This window comes from Balaenoptera musculus, chromosome 3 (genome assembly GCF_009873245.2).
Source record: "Balaenoptera musculus isolate JJ_BM4_2016_0621 chromosome 3, mBalMus1.pri.v3, whole genome shotgun sequence".
NCBI lineage: Eukaryota > Metazoa > Chordata > Mammalia > Artiodactyla > Balaenopteridae > Balaenoptera > Balaenoptera musculus.
Genome location: NC_045787.1, coordinates 169,721,909 through 169,738,691, shown reverse-complemented (window position 1 = coordinate 169,738,691; position 16,783 = coordinate 169,721,909).

Below are 16,783 nucleotides of genomic sequence, written 5' to 3'. Positions count from 1 at the left end.
TCCTTCCCGGTCAGCACGGGAGAGGCTGCCACTTAGACATCGCTGTGGATTCGTATCATCCCAATGGAGGTGACAAAGAAGGCAACCTCTGGTGTACCCGGAAAGGATGTTCTTCCAGGAAGTGGAGAACTGCCTAGTAGGGACACCTTGGAAAATCAGGAGCCCCGTGCTACTGGAAACTTCCAAACTGGGGCAGGCATTGTCCTAGTGTCCCATGCTGTCCAGTATGGCAGCCACTAGCCACAGGTGGCTGTTTCACTTCTAATTCAAGATCAACTAAAAGGAAAATGGGCACTTCCCTGGTGGTCCAGTGGCTAAAACTCCGCACTCCCAATGCAGGGGGCCCGGGTTTGATCCCTGGTCAGGGAACTAGATCCCACGTGCCGCAAATAAGATCCAGGGCAGCCAAATAAATAAATAAATATATTTTTTTAATTAAAATAAAAAATAAAAGGAAAATGTCTCAGCTCCTCCGTCGCACTAAGCCCTTGTCGGTGGTGTCTCCACGGCCGCCCGTTTCTGCCACGTCTGTTGGCACTGCTTCTAGAAGCAGTTCCTGAGTCAGAACGAAGGTCAGGTAGAGATGATTTGAATCCTTTCCAGTTCATAAAACTCGATAGTGAAATCTGGAATTTGAGAATTGGTTCTCACCTGGACCACCAAACGGAGAGGCCATGTGGGGTCATGGAGGGGAAGAGTTGGCCCTGGGGACAGATGGAGAATTTGAAAAAGCCCAGATAGACTTGTCCTTCTGTTGAGAACCAAATGAAGCCCCTCTGGGTTGTTGCCATTATTTTATAGCTATGATAAATATTCCTCTAGCTGAATCTTTATAAACATCCTTAATTTTTTTTTAATACATTTATTTATTTACTTATTTATTTTTGGCTGAGTTGGGTCTTCGTTTCTGTGCGAGGGCTTTCTGTAGTTGCGGTGAGCGGGGACCACTCTGCATCGCAGTGCGCGGGCCTCTCACTGTCGCGGCCTCTCTTGTTGCGGAGCACAGGCTCCAGACGCGCAGGCTCAGTAGTTGTGGCTCACGGGCCTAGTTGCTCCGCGGCATGTGGGATCTTCCCAGACCAGGGCTTGAACCCGTGTCCCCTGCATTAGCAGGCAGATTCTCAACCACTGCGCCACCAGGGAAGCCCCTTAATTTTTTTTTTCAATTTTTTTTTTTTTTCACTTTGTTTGCCACCCCGAGCAGCATGCGGTATCTTAGTTCCCTGACCAGGGATCGAACCCATGCCCCTTGCAATGGTAGCACAGAGCCTTAACCCCTGGACCACCAGGGAAGTCCTTAAACATCCTTAACTATTGACATAGCCAATATTGCTGTTGGTGTCAGAGGGAATTACGTTGTAGGGTATTTTTGTACGTGTTGTGCAGTACCCTGCAGATAGGGGAAACCAATTTACACCCCCATCGAGGTGTCTGGTGGTTCCCATTTCCTGCATCCTCCTCCCAACACTGGGACTTAGGCCTTGAGTCATTTATCGATTCGAGGTGGAATATCCTCGTTGTAGTAATTCATTATTTTGTTTGTTTAATTTTTTAATTTTATATTGGAGCATGGTTGATTAACAATGTTGTGTTAGTTTCAAGTGTACAGCAAAGTGATTCAGTTATACATATACATGTATCTATTCTTTTTCAAATTCTTTTCCCATTTAGGTTGTTACATAATATTGAGCAGAGTTCCCTGTGCTGTACACTACGTCCTGATAGGTTATCCATTTAAAATATGGCAGTGTGTACATGTCAATCCCAAACTCCCTAGTAGTAATTCATTGTTGACCAGAGATATTGCCAATTCATATCCCTTGTCCATTTTTCCATTGGGAAGGGGTCTTTTATTGGTTTCTGAAAACATTTTACATATGGACTTATTAATGTTTTTTACATACTTGTTTATAAAAGCTTTCCTATATATAATTTGTCATATACGTTACACAAATTTCTCCTGGTTTCTTGTTTGTCCTTAACATTACTTATGATCCTTTTGACATACTTTTCCCTTATTCTTTTTTTTTTTTAATTTTTATTGGAGTATAGTCGATTTACAATGTTGTGCTATTTTCTGCTGTACAGCAAAGTGAATCAGTTATACATACACATATATCCACTTTTCCTTTATTCTTGAACTTTCATATTTTTGGTCAACCTTTTCCCTGATGGTTTCTACCCCTGGTGATGAGCTTATAAACTTGAGCTGGGGAAGGCCTTTATGTGAATATTCACCTCTGTTTTCTTCTCGTTCTCCATGTTTCTTTTTTTTTAAATATTAAATACCAGGTAAACTAAAGAGTTTAATTTCCATGTATGGTGAAAGGAAAGGCTCTAGAGAAATTTTTACTTTTATTTTTTAAAATTTTATTTATTTATTTAATATTTAGGTGCTCCAGTGTTCGATGCATTTTTATTTATTTATTTATTTATTGGCCACACCCCGCAGCATGCAGAATCCTAGTTCCCCAACCAGGGATTGAACCCGTGCCTCCTGCAATGGAAGCACGGATTCCTAACCATTAGACCACCAGGGAAGCCCAAATTTTTTATTTTTTAAATAATAAGTGAATCCCCTGTTCCAACACCATATGACTCTCCTGCCTCAGAAATGTTACTTATTTACACAGGGGTCCATTTCTGGCTTTTCCAGGAATTTGCCTATTCCACCTCCAGTTTTAATGTACCTTATGAAGTTAGAGTAATTTTAATATCTGGCAATATGAGTTTCTCATTTTCTAAAATATATTTTCTTGGGACTTCCCTGGCGGTCCAGTGGTTAAGACTCCACACTTCCACTGCAGGGGGCGTGGGTTCAATCTCTGGTCGGGGGACAAAGATCCTGCAAGCCGCGTGGTGTGGCCAAAGAAAATAATAATAGTAAAAATAAACAAATAGGGACTTCCCTGGTGGCACAGTGGTTGAGACTCCGTGCTCCCAATGCAGGGGGCCCGGGTTTGATTCCTGGTCAGGGAACTAGATCCCACATGCAGCGGAGCAACTAAGAGTTTGCATGCTTCAACTAAGGAGCCCGCCTGCCACAACTAAGGAGCCCACGAGCCACAACTAAGGAGCCCCCCTGGCACAACCAAATGAATAAATAAATATTTTTTTAAGTAAAAAAATAAAAATAAAAATAAACAAATAGGGCTTCCCTGGTGGCCCAGTGGTTAAGAATCCACCTGCCAATGCAGGGGATATGGGTGTGAGCCCTGGTCTGGGAAGATCCCACACGCCATGGAGCAACTAAGCCCGTGCACCGCAACTACTGAGCCCGCATGCCACAACTACTGAAGCCTGCCCACCTAGAGCCCGTGCTCCGCAACAAGAGAAGCCACCGCAATGAGAAGCCCGTGCACCACAACAAAGACCCAACACAGCCAAAAATAAATAAATTAAATAAATAAATAAATAAATAAACAAATGAAAGTATATTTTCCTGACTCTTCCGAAGATAAATTCCAGATGAACTTTAGAATTACTTTAAGTTCCAAAAAAAATTGCCTCTGGGACTTTGGTGAAAATAGAAATCGTGCCAAATACCGTGGGCCCAGGTGCTCACTGCAGCACACAGATTGGCACCAGTAGCCTCATGCATCTCTCCATGGGTCCCTTTGCCATTCCCAGCACGGAACAGTTCAGCACTTGCGTTCCCCTTTCATATGATTTTAAAAATTGAGATATGTTGCACTCTATAAAATTCACCATTTTAGCACTTTTCTTTTTTTTTTTTTATAGCTACTTTATTTTTATTTATTTTATTTTATTTTTGGCTGTGTTGGGTCTTCGGTTCATGCGAGGGCTTTCTCTAGTTGAGGCAAGCGGGGGCCACTCTTCATCGCGGTGCGGGGACCGCTCTTCATCGCGGTGCGCGGGCCTTTCACTATCGCGGCCCCTCCCGTTGCGGGGCACAGGCTCCAGACGCGCAGGCTCAGCAGCTGTGGCTCACGGGCCCAGCTGATCCGTGGCATGTGGGATCCTCCCAGACCAGGGCCCGAACCCGTGTCCCCTGCATTAGCAGGCAGACTCTCAACCACTGCGCCACCAGGGAAGCCCCAAAATTCACCATTTTAAAGTGCGCAATTCAGTGGATGTTACTATATCCAGAGAGCTGTGCAACCATCACCATCTAACTCCAGAACATTCCATCCACCCCAAAAAGGAAACCTCGTCCCCATCAACAGTCACTCCTTCTCCCCCTCGCCAGCCCCTGACAACCACTAACCACTAACTCTCTGTCTCTGTGGATTTGCCTGTTCTGGACGTTTCCTATCTGCCCATTTCTTTTAAAGTTAATTCTTAGTTATCTTTGGTTGTTACTGTGAACGAGATGTTTTCCCACCGTACTTTCTTAATGTTTATATCTGGAATATGTAGGAAATCTCTTGATTTTGGAATTGATTTCATAACTGGTTAGTTTTCTGAATTTGAAGTTGACTTTCCTTCTTTTACTAGGCAGAGAGTCACATTGCAGGTGATGTTAATTGAATATGTTCATCTTTTTTGGCCAGAATCAGTAGATACTGATGGCAATCGGCAAAATTAAGTTCTCTATGTGTATGTACATATGGCTCTCATATATATACATATGGCTAACCACTAGTAAAATATAAAACGATATGCATCCTTTGAGATTACCTGAAGGGACAAACACAGGAACAACAGCAGCTACAAAAGATAGAAAATACAGAAAACAGCAAGGTTGAATATTTTAAAGCATCGCTCGATATTAGCTCATGAAAAACCAAGGCAGCAGTCATGGACAGAGCTTGGGTAAATAAATGGAGTCCATGCCTGGTTTTGTAAATAAAGTTTTATTGACACCTGGCCCTGCCCATTCACCTGCACATCACCTACAGCACAAGGGGAGCAGCTGCGACCCAGAAGCTGAAAACAGCCACTCTCAGGCCTTCATAGAAAAAGTTTGCCAACCCCTGACATCGAGGTTGCTTCTCCTGGTAAAATATGAGAACCACACATAAGAGTAAAACCACAATCTTAACACTTTCTTCTTTTCACACAGACCTAGACAGTGGTGATGGTTGCACAACTCTGCATATGCTAACCCAGGAGCTGTGCACTTACCATGGGAGAATCTCAGGACATGTGACTTCTATCCCAATAAAGCTGTTACACAAAAGGCACAGCACGGTTCAGAGTAGATCAGGCCAAGTTATGTCCAAGCAAAGACAACCATGAGAAAGCAGGGATTGCAGTATTAATGCATACGAGAAAGAGTATACTTATTTTGATCAAGTTTCCTGATTAATAGCTCTATAGGGAAAATATATTAGTCAGAAAACTATATGTACTGAAATATATTAAATGAAATAGAAATTCAAGGAAAACTTAAAAAAAATTATACAAATGAACTTATTTACAAAAGAGAAATAGACCCACAGACATAGAAAACAAAGTTATGGTTACCAAAGGGGAAAGGGGGTAGGGATAAATTAGGAGTATGGGATTAAGATATACACACCACTATACATAAAATAGGTAAACAACAAGGACCTACTGTATAGTACAGGGAACTATACTTGGGAATTCCCTGATGGTCCAGTGGTTAGGACTCGGTGCTTTCACTGCCGGGCCCAGGGTTCAATCCCTGGTCGGGGAACTAAGATCCCACAAGTCATGCAGCGCAGCCAAAAGAAAAAAAAAAAAAGGGAACTATACTCAATATTTTGTAATAACCTATAAGGGAAAAGAATCAAAAAGAACATATATGTATATGTAACTGAATCCCTTTGCAGTACAACTGAAATTAACACAACATTGTAAATCAACTATAGTACAATTAAAAAAAAAAAGAAATTCAAGGAAAACATGGCAAAATGATTTAAAGTTACTTCTCTTGCCAGCTAAGAAAATGTATTAATATACTGATATAGCAATATATAAATTTATTGATAGATTGATTATAAAATGATATATAAATTTATTAACATAACTTATATAACTGATTTACAAGTTAATATATTTAACTGAATATTTAATATATTCAATATAATTAAAAGTAAAATAATATTTTCTATACATGCTATTTATTAAACTTTATTTGCTGGCTATTTGTAAAATTTCTCACTCAACAACTAGAGAGCCTCTATTTTTCCAGACTACCATCAAAGCATTTGTGAAAACTGATTTTCTTTTTCAATTGATGATCTATTCAACTATATGAAAAATATCAAATTCCAAAAAACATGAAATAATACCCAAAACTGTACAGGCCATTGCCTCCAATTAGAACGCAGTTGTTGTGTGCAGATCTCAGCCTCTTGATAACCAGTCTTGTGGCTGGACCGGCCCCTGTGGCTCTTATTATGACTGCAGGAAAACCTGCAATAAGCATCAGGAAACTTTGAAAAAAAAAAAAAAAAAGTTTATTACCTATAGGACCTGGGAATTACAGGGCACACCTGGGTAAGAGAAACATTATGTAGCAACCTAAATGGGAAAAGAATTTGAGAAAGAATAGATACATGCGTATGTATAACTGAATCACTTTGCTGGACACCTGAAACTATCACAACGTTGTTAACCAAGTATACTCCGATATAAAATAAATAGTTAAAAAAAAGAGAGAGAGAGAGAGAGCTTAGGGGTCTGGTTGTGGTTTTACTGGGGTTGAGGGTGAGGGCCTAGGTTTCATGGGCTCACTCTTTATTGGTGACTTTAAAACATACGAGCAGGAATTTAAAGCATGGGAAGAGAAAAAACAAGCAGCCCAAATGGTCGGTTATGGAAACCAACCAAGATCTCTAACTCAGTGAGGGGTGGTCGCCTGGCTCTTTACTTTGTCCCATGGCTGGCAAGGTGTTTATTCGAGATGCCATCTTTGAAGTAGGTGTGTCAGCAATCTAAGTCAGGCACCTGCATTATGAAAAAGAAAACAAAAAATCAACTGTCAGGGCTTATACTACACCACTAAAACTAGAAATTAATAGCCAAAGATTAAGTAACTCTCAGCCACCGGAAACATACTAAGCCTTCTCCAGAATGGATACCTCTGCATGGGGGGAAGAGCCCAGATTTTTTTTTTTTAAACGATGTTTTGGGTTTTTTTCATAATTTATTTATTTTATTTATTTATTTATTTTTGCCTGCATTGGGTCTTCGTTGCTGCACGCGGGCTTTCTCTAGTTGTGGCGAGCGGGGGCTACTCTTCGTTGCGGTGCGAGGGCTCCTCATTGCGGTGTCTTCCTTGTTGCAGAGCACCGGCTCTAGGCGCGCAGGCTTCAGTAGTTGCGGCTCATGGGCTCAGTAGTTGTCGCTCACGGGCTCTAGAACGCAGGCTCAGCAGTTGTGGCGCATGGGCTTAGTTGCGCCGTGGCACGTGGGATCTTCCCGGACCAGGAATGGAACCCGTGTCCCCTGCACTGGTAGGCGGATTCTTAACCACTGCGCCACCAGGGAAGCCGAAGAGCTCACATTTTAAGGGGAGAGTCCTGACTGTAGGGTCAGACAAACCTAACAAGAAATGTAAGCTCTGTAAACATCAGCTTCCATGAGTAAAGTGGAGATTGCATGTATGTGTCTTTAAGAGAAGCTGTTAGTTATATAGTAATGGAGTAGCTGTATGAGTCAGCTAGTGCTGTATAACAAAGCACCACAAACAAAACTTGAGACAACACACATTTGCAGTCCACAGTTCCCGTGGGCCAGGAGTCCAGGCCCTCCCCTGCCCTGCTTGGGCTGCAGTTATGGTGTCTGCAAGGCTGGGGTCTCACCCAGAGACCCAACTGGGGACCGATCCTATTCGAAGCTCTCGTGGTTGTTGACGGAGTTCAACTCCCTGCAGTTGCAGGACAGAGGGCCTTAGGTTCTTGCGGGCTGTCAACCAGAGGCCTCCCTCAGCCCCCTGCCACGTGGGTCACCCCAACATGGCCACGTGCTTCATCAGAGCCAGCAAGAGGAGTGGGCCAGATGGGCATTAAGACCTGATGTGACCACTGCCTCACTCATTGGTGCTGTCCACACTCAGGGGAGGGGATGGCACCAGGGCATGACCACCAGGAGGCAGGTCGCAGTGGCCACGTGAGAGCCTCCAGCTTTTTCTCATTAAGTGGACGTGAACCCCACCATTGAACTACTGGGGTCACTCCATCACGTGACAGGAACACAGATCGGTGGCTCTTTGATGTCATGAAGGCAGTTGGAGTTGTTCACGTCTAGAGACATTCCTGACGTCTCCTCCTCCTCCCACCTGGGGAGTCTCTCTGGACCACGGTCTGTCCCCCTCGGTGCTGCTGGCGTTGGGGCTGGTTATGCTCGGGGGTGGGAGGGGCGTCCTAGGCACTGGGGGGTGTGGAGCAGCCTCCCTGGCCCCACCCACTGGATGCCAGGAGCCCCCCAGTGTGACAGCCACAGCCATCCCCAGACATGACCCAGTGTCCCCTGGGGGCAGGACCCCGCAGGTGCAAAGGCTCCAGGGCACACTCCTGGCACGGGAGGTTGGCGCTTTCCCCGACCCCCACTGGGTAGTGTCTGGGGGTCCTGCTGACCTCACACCCTCACCAGCACCGCCTCTGAGCTATGTCCTCTCTTGCGTACACTGAAATCTCTTGCGAGTGACAGCAGGTGTTTTCTCAAATGCCTGTTTCCCGTCGTGGATGTTTTCCGAAAGTGCGGCCTTCAGCGCCCAGCTCCTGACCTGTGGTGGACGCGTGCTGGCTTCCTTCTCTTTGTCCACTCAGACCCCTTCCTTCCTTCCATCAGGGTCAGGAAACGTGGAGTGTGCGGATGTTTGCTCTGCATCCAACCTCAGTTAACAGGCCGGCAGGGTCCTCTCAATGCCCACCTGGCGCTGTCACTGCACAGTTGCCAGCCGCCACTGGGCTGTGCAGGGTCTCTGTTGTTGATAAGCATCTTTGTGAGCCGTCACTGATGTGCTCTGCAGTCCATCTGTTTACAATGGACAATTCAGGGCTTACGGTCCATTCACAGGTCGTCCAGCCGTCACCTCTATCCAGTTCCAGAACTTCCTCACCACTGTAAAAGAAGCCCGTTAGCCCCAGCCCCCCAGCTCCCTGCTTTCTGTCTCTGTAGATTTGCCTGTTCTGGACGTTTCATATACCAGCAGCTGCCCTCCAGCCACCCCGCTGAGGGCCTCACATCCCTGGACAAGAATTCTGCCCCAGGAAGGCCAGCTGGGAAATGGGTGAGGGGGGAGGCCAGTCCCCACCCCCGCCAGGCCATCAGGGTCCCCTTCCCTGCCCGCCCCGGGGGCCCGTCTGAGCGTCTAGCCGATGGGGAGGGTCAACCTGCATTTCCCGCTGGGGACACTTGACCCCTTCAGCACTTTGCTGGAGAGTAGAGATGGAATCAGGTGGTCCCTGCTAAGCCCCGCAGCCCAGGAACCCCAGCCAAGTTGCTGGAAACTTCTCCCTCTGGCCAGGCACTGGGCTCTGGTCCTGACCTCTGGTCCCCCAAGGTCCCTGGTTGGTCATGGTGCAGGGAGAAAGCCTTGAGATGCCCGGCATCTGCTGGCCCTGCTGTCCTTCCACTGCCATCTGGCCCGTTTCCTGCTTTCTGTGAGCCCATCTCCCTGCCTGTTTCTCCAGCTCAGCTCAGGGGCCACCATGAGTTCCTCCAGGAACTCTGTCAAGTGAACGTACTTGTCCGTCAGTCCAGGCCCCCAAAACCACCCGGGAGCCACGCCAGTCTGTCACAGCAGTACGCTCAGCCCTTAGGGTTAGCCCAGGGTGAAGGCATGTTGGTTTCTCGTGGCTGCTAGGATGAATCACCAAAACTCGGTGGCTTAAAACCACACGTGTTTGGGACTTCCCTGGCGGTCCTGTGGTTAAGACTCCGCGCTTCCACTGCAGGGGACGCAGGTTCGATCCCTGGTCCGGGAACTAAATTCCTGGAAGCTTCTGGGCGCAGCCGAGAAAAAAAAAAAAACACCACACACCTTTATCATCTCATAGTCCTGGAGGTCAAAATCCAGGCGTGGGCAGGGCTGGCTCCTCCAGAGGCGCCAGGGGAGCATCGGTTCCCGCCTTTTCCAGCTTCTAGAGGCGCCGCATCCCTGGCTCGCGGCCCCTTCTTTCATCCTCACAGCCAGCAGCGCAGCATGCTGGCCCCCTGGATACAGACAGCCCACCCCAGTGGTACCTCCGTAAACCCCAAAGAATCCTGGACAAGTGGGTGAGCTTCCCCCTGGCTGGGGGTCCTAGGAGAGTGTGGAGACCATGGACAGCTGACGGGGAGGGCCTCGGGGGGCTGGGTGCCCATGACCTTCCCTCCGCAGACTAAAGCCAGCCCTCCGAGGACATAGCATTCCTGGAAGCAGTAAAGGCTGCTTCCAGAACAGCTGGAGGCCTTGACACTTCTGGGACATGTCCAGCTTCACGCCTTGGAGGGCCATGTGCACCTGCTGGTCATCTTTTATGGGTCAATGGGCAGGGGCAACAAAAATGTTTAGAAATTACTCAACACTAGTGGTGTGCTTTCTTTATTATTTTACTTTATTTTGAACAAGTTTTAGACTTACAGAAAAGTTGCGAAAATTGTACTTCGAAGTCCTGGATGCCCTCCACCCAGTTTCCCCTAAAGCTAACATTTTACATCACCAGGGAACAAGGATCAAAGCAGGACACCCCAGGTTAGCGGTGTCCAGGGTGCTGGGGTCGGGGGTGATGGAGGGACAGGAAAGAGGGCCACCAGGGGGGAGCTGAGTCCACATCCCAAAGCCTGACATGGACCAGGGACCCTGCCCAGCTAAATGTCCCCCTCCTCCCCAGATCTCTGGGCCCAGTCACCCCTCCAGATTCCAGCCCTGTTCTTTGAGACCATCCTTGGCAGAAACCCAGGCCGCAGGCATCTCCAGGACCCATAGGCCACCCCTGGGGGCACTCCAGTCTTGGGACACAGAGGGTGCAGGTGAATGGTTTTTGGAGGGGTCACTTCTGCTGATCTCTGCACCCAGGATCAGCCAATGTCACTTCTTACTCCTGATTTGTCTTTCATTGACATGGGCCACCTGACAGCAGAGAGTAGGGTCCGTCCAGAGTGGAGGGACATCGTGGCTGTGGCCATTGCCCCCCAGAGTCCACAGGAAACAGACCCTCACCACCAACCCCCTTTGCTTTCCCCTGTCGGAACTGAGGGCGAGTGGGTATAGTGCTGGGGCATTAAGACCTGAGGACAGGGGAACCAACCTCCCAGACCTACAGGCAGAGAAGGGGTCCTCGTAAGGGATGTTTCCTGGCCCTTGAGGAGGAGGGGTGGGCGCAGGGGCCCAGGCCTGAGGACAAACCTGGCCCCCAGCTGCAGTATGGTCTTCTTGGGGACGCGATCGCCCTGAAGCCGTGCGGCCAGGGTCATCCTGCCGGGGGGAGGGGTGGGGGGTGGATGGCGCTGCATGGGGTCCAGGTGCAAACTGGCACTGCATAAATGCAGGGGGCCCCTTGGGGGAGCTGCGGGCTCTGGATGCACTGTCCCCGTGCCCTTGCTATGCGCACCTGGGGAAACTGAGGCTCAGGGAGACCCGCGGACCCCTAACCCCGCGCCGTGTTTTTCTTTCAGAACCCGTAGGCAAGCCCAACGCGGTGAGATGCGCGCGATCCCTTTAAAGGGGCGTGGCCCTCCTAGCGCGACCTCGACAACAACAATCCCATTGGCCGGTGGGCAGGCCGCGGCCACGCCCCTCGCGTTCAGTGCCTAGAATTCTATTGGCCCAGCGCCAGGGCCCGACCTCCCGCTCCAGGGGAGCCCGGGCCCAGTGCCGGGTTCGGTGACGCAAACGCGTTGCCCGGCAACCGGTCACGCAGCGGGCGGAGGGGGCCCAGCGCCAGAGCGCAGGCGCTGCCGCCCGGGTCCCCAGGGCACCCAGTCCTGCAGTCCACGGCGCCCCCCGCCGCCGCCCCAGGCCGACGGCCACCCCAGGGCAGCCGGCGATGGGCCCCCCCGGGAGTCCCCGCTACTGGAATGAGGAGGAGGCGCCCCGGGGAGGGCATGCCTGCCGGGGGTCACGGCGTGGGAACGGGCTGGGCGCCGCTGGCGTCTCGCTGCAGAGGGCGGGGAGGGTTCAAAGGCGCCGGGTCACACGCCAGGCAGCAGATCGGCTCGAGCATTTAGCAGCACAAGCAAATCCGACCCCGGGGGAGGACATTCCTGGAGCCTGGTCCCTGCGCCAGCCCCGTGGTCAGGCAGAACCCCCCTCCTCCGGCCACAGCGGCCTCTGGGGCCTTTGGCAGGTCAGCAGACACCGGGCCCAGGAGTCCAGGCTGCGAGGCCCACTGAACACATCGCCCCTGTCCCCAGCCCCATCAGGGGCCCTGGCCGGGAAGCCGGGGTCAGTTGGCCTCCTCCGGACCTGGCTGGACTTGCCTCATTTTTCTCATCTGCTAAATGGGAACTGTGGGATGCCACGGGTGTTGGTGCCTGTATGAACCTCCTAGGGCCGCTGTAACAAGTTACCACAGATTTAGGGGCTCAAAATGACAGAAATTTAATCTCTGACAGTCCTGGAGATCAGGAGTCCGACTTGGGTCTCACGGGGCTGAATCCAGGCAAGGGCAGGGCTGGTCCTTCCGGAGGCTCCAGGGGAGCATCGGTTCCCGCCTTTTCCAGCTTCTAGAGGCGCCGCATCCCTGGCTCGCGGCCCCTCCTGCATCCTCACAGCCAGCAGCACAGCATCTCCCGTCTCTCTCTGCCTCTGACCCTCCCGCCTCCCTCTTATAAGGACCTTGTGATGACACTGCCCGACCCCCTAATCCAGGATCACCTCCATCTCACGGCCCTTAATCTCATCTGCAAAGTCCTTTCTGCCACATTAAGGTTTCATATCCACAGGTTCCGGGGAAAGCCCCCCACCCTCCTCAAAACTAAGGGCTCTTGTACGTGACGCCCAGATCACTTTTGGGGAGCGGGTCAGCTGGGAGTGGGAGACCTGGCTCCCCTGAGAGCCACCTGGGTGTCCACTGCCTTGGACACGGAGGGAAAGCGGGATGACAAGCCAAGCGCCCCATCCCCAGTCGCATAGTGGCAGCCTTTGGCCGTCTGTTGGGCCAGCACTGCTCAGCCCCCGACTCCACCCCCACCCTTCCCTTGGAGACTTTCAGTGACTGACCCCTGGGAGGCTACACAGCCGCCACCATCACAGCAGAGCAGGCCGCACGGCTGCAGAGACACCCACAGCCAGGCAGGCGGGCCAGCTCCGAGCTCCTCGCCACACCCGCCCGTGCTTTCCCTTCTGCCTGCCCTCTCCCCACCCCCACAGAGGACAGCGGACCTGGCTCCGTCCCCAGGACTGCTGAGCCACTGGAATGGAGCGGGCTGTGAGTCAGCCAGTAGGAAGGGACACTTACAGCCACTTGCATCAGATGTTCCTGCTGCTGGGCCCCACGGCCAGAGGCCCCAGCCCAGCAAGGGCCCAGTGATGACCCTGCCCATGACCCTCACTTATCTGGGGACCTGATAAGACCGGGAGCTGGTGGTTCCTATTTCTGGGGGTCCAGACAGGTGGGAACATGCAGAGGGGGCACAGGCCATGCTGGGCTCCAGCCCAGGATTCCAACTCTACCTTCCCCTTATGCCCACAGTCACCCAAGCACCGAGTGCCGACCCGACCCTGATTCTGACACCCTGATCCTAGCTCGGAAGCTGCGTTCGGATCTGGCTCCTTCCATAACCTCTCAGTGCTTTAGGGCCAGCCCTGTGCCCGCTCTGAGCCTAAGGTGCCTGAGAAGAGGAGGGAGGGGCCCAACCCTCCCCCTCAAAGGCATGGGCTCATGAGGATACTGCAGTGGTCCCAGCACTGGCCCCAAGCACGGGCTTTACCTCCATTCCCACCTGTGCACAGTCTGCCCTACACAGACACAGGCTCAGTGCCTCTCTAAATGTGCACAGACACACACACACACCCCGATCTGCTCACACTCACACACAATCACACCAAACAGGTGCCTCTTTTTAATGTTGGGAGACAGGGACTTCCCTGGTGGCGCAGTGGTTAAGAATCCACCTGCCAATTCAGGGGACACAGGTTCGAGCCCTGGTCCGGGAGGATCCCACATGCCACGGAGCGACTAAGCCCATGCGCCTGCAGCCTGCGCTCTAGAGCCCGCGAGCCACAACTATTGAAGCCCGTGCGCCTGGAGCCCGTGCTCCACAACAAGAGAAGCCACTGCAACGAGAAGTCTGTGCACCGCAAAGAAGAGTAGCCCCCGCTCGCCACAACTAGAGAAAGCCCACGCGCGGCAACAAAGACCCAACACAGCCAAAAATAAAAATAAATAAATAATGTTGGGAGACAAAGGTCTTACCATTACCCCTTGGTAAGTTTGCCAGATAAAATAGAGGACACCCATTTAAATCTGAATTTCAGATAAACAAAGAATAATTGTTTTGGATATACTTACGCATGGAATATACTTATGCCTGGGAATTATACTGGAAAGTTATTCATTATCTGAAATTCAACTTTTTTTTTATAATCTTTTTAAATTTTATTTATTTATTTATTTATTTATGGCTGCTTTGGGTCTTCGTTGCTGCGTGCAGGCTTTCTCTAGTTGCGGCGAGCAGGGGTTACTCTTCGTTGCAGTGCACGGGCTTCTCATCGCAGTGGCTTCTCATGTTGCACATCACAGGCTCTAGGCGCGCGGGCTTCAGTAGTTGTGGCACGCGGGCTCAGTAGCTGTGGCTCGCAGGCTCTAGAGTGCAGGCTCAGTAGTTGTGGTGCACGGGCTTAGTTGCTCCGTGGCATGTGGGATCTTCCCAGACCAGGGCTCGAACCCGTGTCCCCTGCATTGGCAGGTGGATTCTTAAGCACTGCGCCACCAGGGAAGCCTTGAAATTCAGCTTTAACTTGGCATCCTATATTTTTATTTGCTAAATCTGGGGGCTCCACCTGCTGTGTTTGGAGGCCCTGAGCTGTCCTGGGGTCCCTTGGATGCTGTCCAGGAGGTGAACTCTGCACGACTGAGGCCCCAGGATGCCAGGGCTCTGGCTGCCCAACCAGGCCCAGGGGAAGGTGGTCAGAATGGACCCCACCCAGCCAGCCAGCTAAGGGGAAGGTAAGGGGAAGCAGAGGCCCTAGGGCTCAGCATCATGTCCTGCCTGGTGTCTCCTCCGGGGTTTGGGGGAGACCCCATATACAACATGGGAAGAGAGTCACCTTGCAGAAGGGAGGGGCTTCTCAGAGAGCTGATTCTCTGACCCTTTGGCCTAAGGCTTGCCAAGCCCCCTCCATGACTGGGGTGGAAGATGGGGGCCAGCACCCCTGTCCTCCTGGTCCCCTAGGGTATCACAAGGGAAGCTGGGGTAGGGGAGGGGAAGGCCCTGGAGCCAGGGAATTGCTCCAACTGCTACAGAAGCCTTGTCCTTCTTTATCAGGCCAGCGCCCCCCAACTCCAGGTCCCCCAGAGCAATCCTGAGCCCCCTTCTGCAGCTGGCCGCCTCCCCTGCCATCCTTTGGGTGGGGGGAGTATCCTTGCCCTGGACTCTGCCTGTCCTGCCCACTGCTCTGTGTCGTCCTTCGCCCTGCGGGACCTGCCCCTCACTGTGTCACTGCCCCAACCCCGAATGCACTCTGAAGGGATGGAAGAAACTGGCTGGCAGGAGGAGGAGAGGTCAGGGCCCAGGTTTTCTGGCTCACTCACCCAGAGGCAGGCGAGACTCCTGGGGCCCAAGGTAAGGTGGGCAGGGTGGCCAGGCCCCCAGCTACCTCCCAGCCCCTGCTCGGCCTGTACATAGGGTCAAGGAAGTTGACAGAATTGGCTGGGTCTGTCGGCCGGCCCGTGGCAGGACAGGGCTGAGGCCCCAGAGCCAGCAGGCCAGGCACAGAGGTCCCTCCCCTCCCCCATTCCCACGGGCAGCACCCTACCCCCACCCAGTGCAGGCCGGGCTGGGGCTGGGCCTGGCTGCCTCGCTGTGGCTACCACAGCCCAGGCACCCACAGGGGCCCTCACCAAGCCCAATCCCACTGCTCGGGGATGATGATGAGGGAGCCTGAGGCTTCCCCTGGGCAGGCAAGTCCTGGGGGCTTAGGTGCCTCCTGAGGGCTTGGGTGAGTCTCCAACCTATCCTGTTCCGGGGGAAGTGTGGCGACTGTATGCATACGCCTGTATGCACCCATGGATACACGCACACGTGCAAGCACTCGTGTTTCCAGCACAGAAGCCGTGTGTGCACACACACGTATGACCCCTACCCTGGTTGAAGAGCCCGTGTGCGTACCAGGACCCCTCCCAGCACTCACACAAGTGCTCCCTTGGTGGCCACCCTCCTCACGCACGGGATGGGGGGATGGCAGGACTCAGTGCACCCAGTGGTCAGAAGCAGTGGTTCTTACCTAGGGGGTGATCCTCCCCCCAGGAGATGCCGGGCGGTGTCTGGAGGCATTTGTGGTCGTCATGACTGGGGGGGCTCCTGGCATTGAGTGGGTGGGGATGCCACTCAACAGCCCACAGTGCCCAGGACGGCCCCGCACAGAGAATGATCCAGGCCCCAGATGTCAGCAGGGCTGAGGAGGCAGAGACTGGGTGGAAGGACCCCAAAGGCCCGGGGGTCATCTTCCCATCTCTGAGCTTCCTGTTTCCCAACCTGTGGTACTGGGCCCAGTAAGGGACCATCTGTCCAGGCTGCGTGAGGGTAAGGCAGTTCCTCTGAGCAGCGCCCAGGGCTGGATGCTGCTTCTGGCTTTGGGAAAAAAATCTGCCCCCACCAGCTGGACTCCCAAATCAGGCTGCCCAGGAACTGAGCTTGGCTGGACCGAGGAAGATGGCCCTGCAGCAAGACCTCAGTTCATTTCTATTCCCTGAGGTCAGCG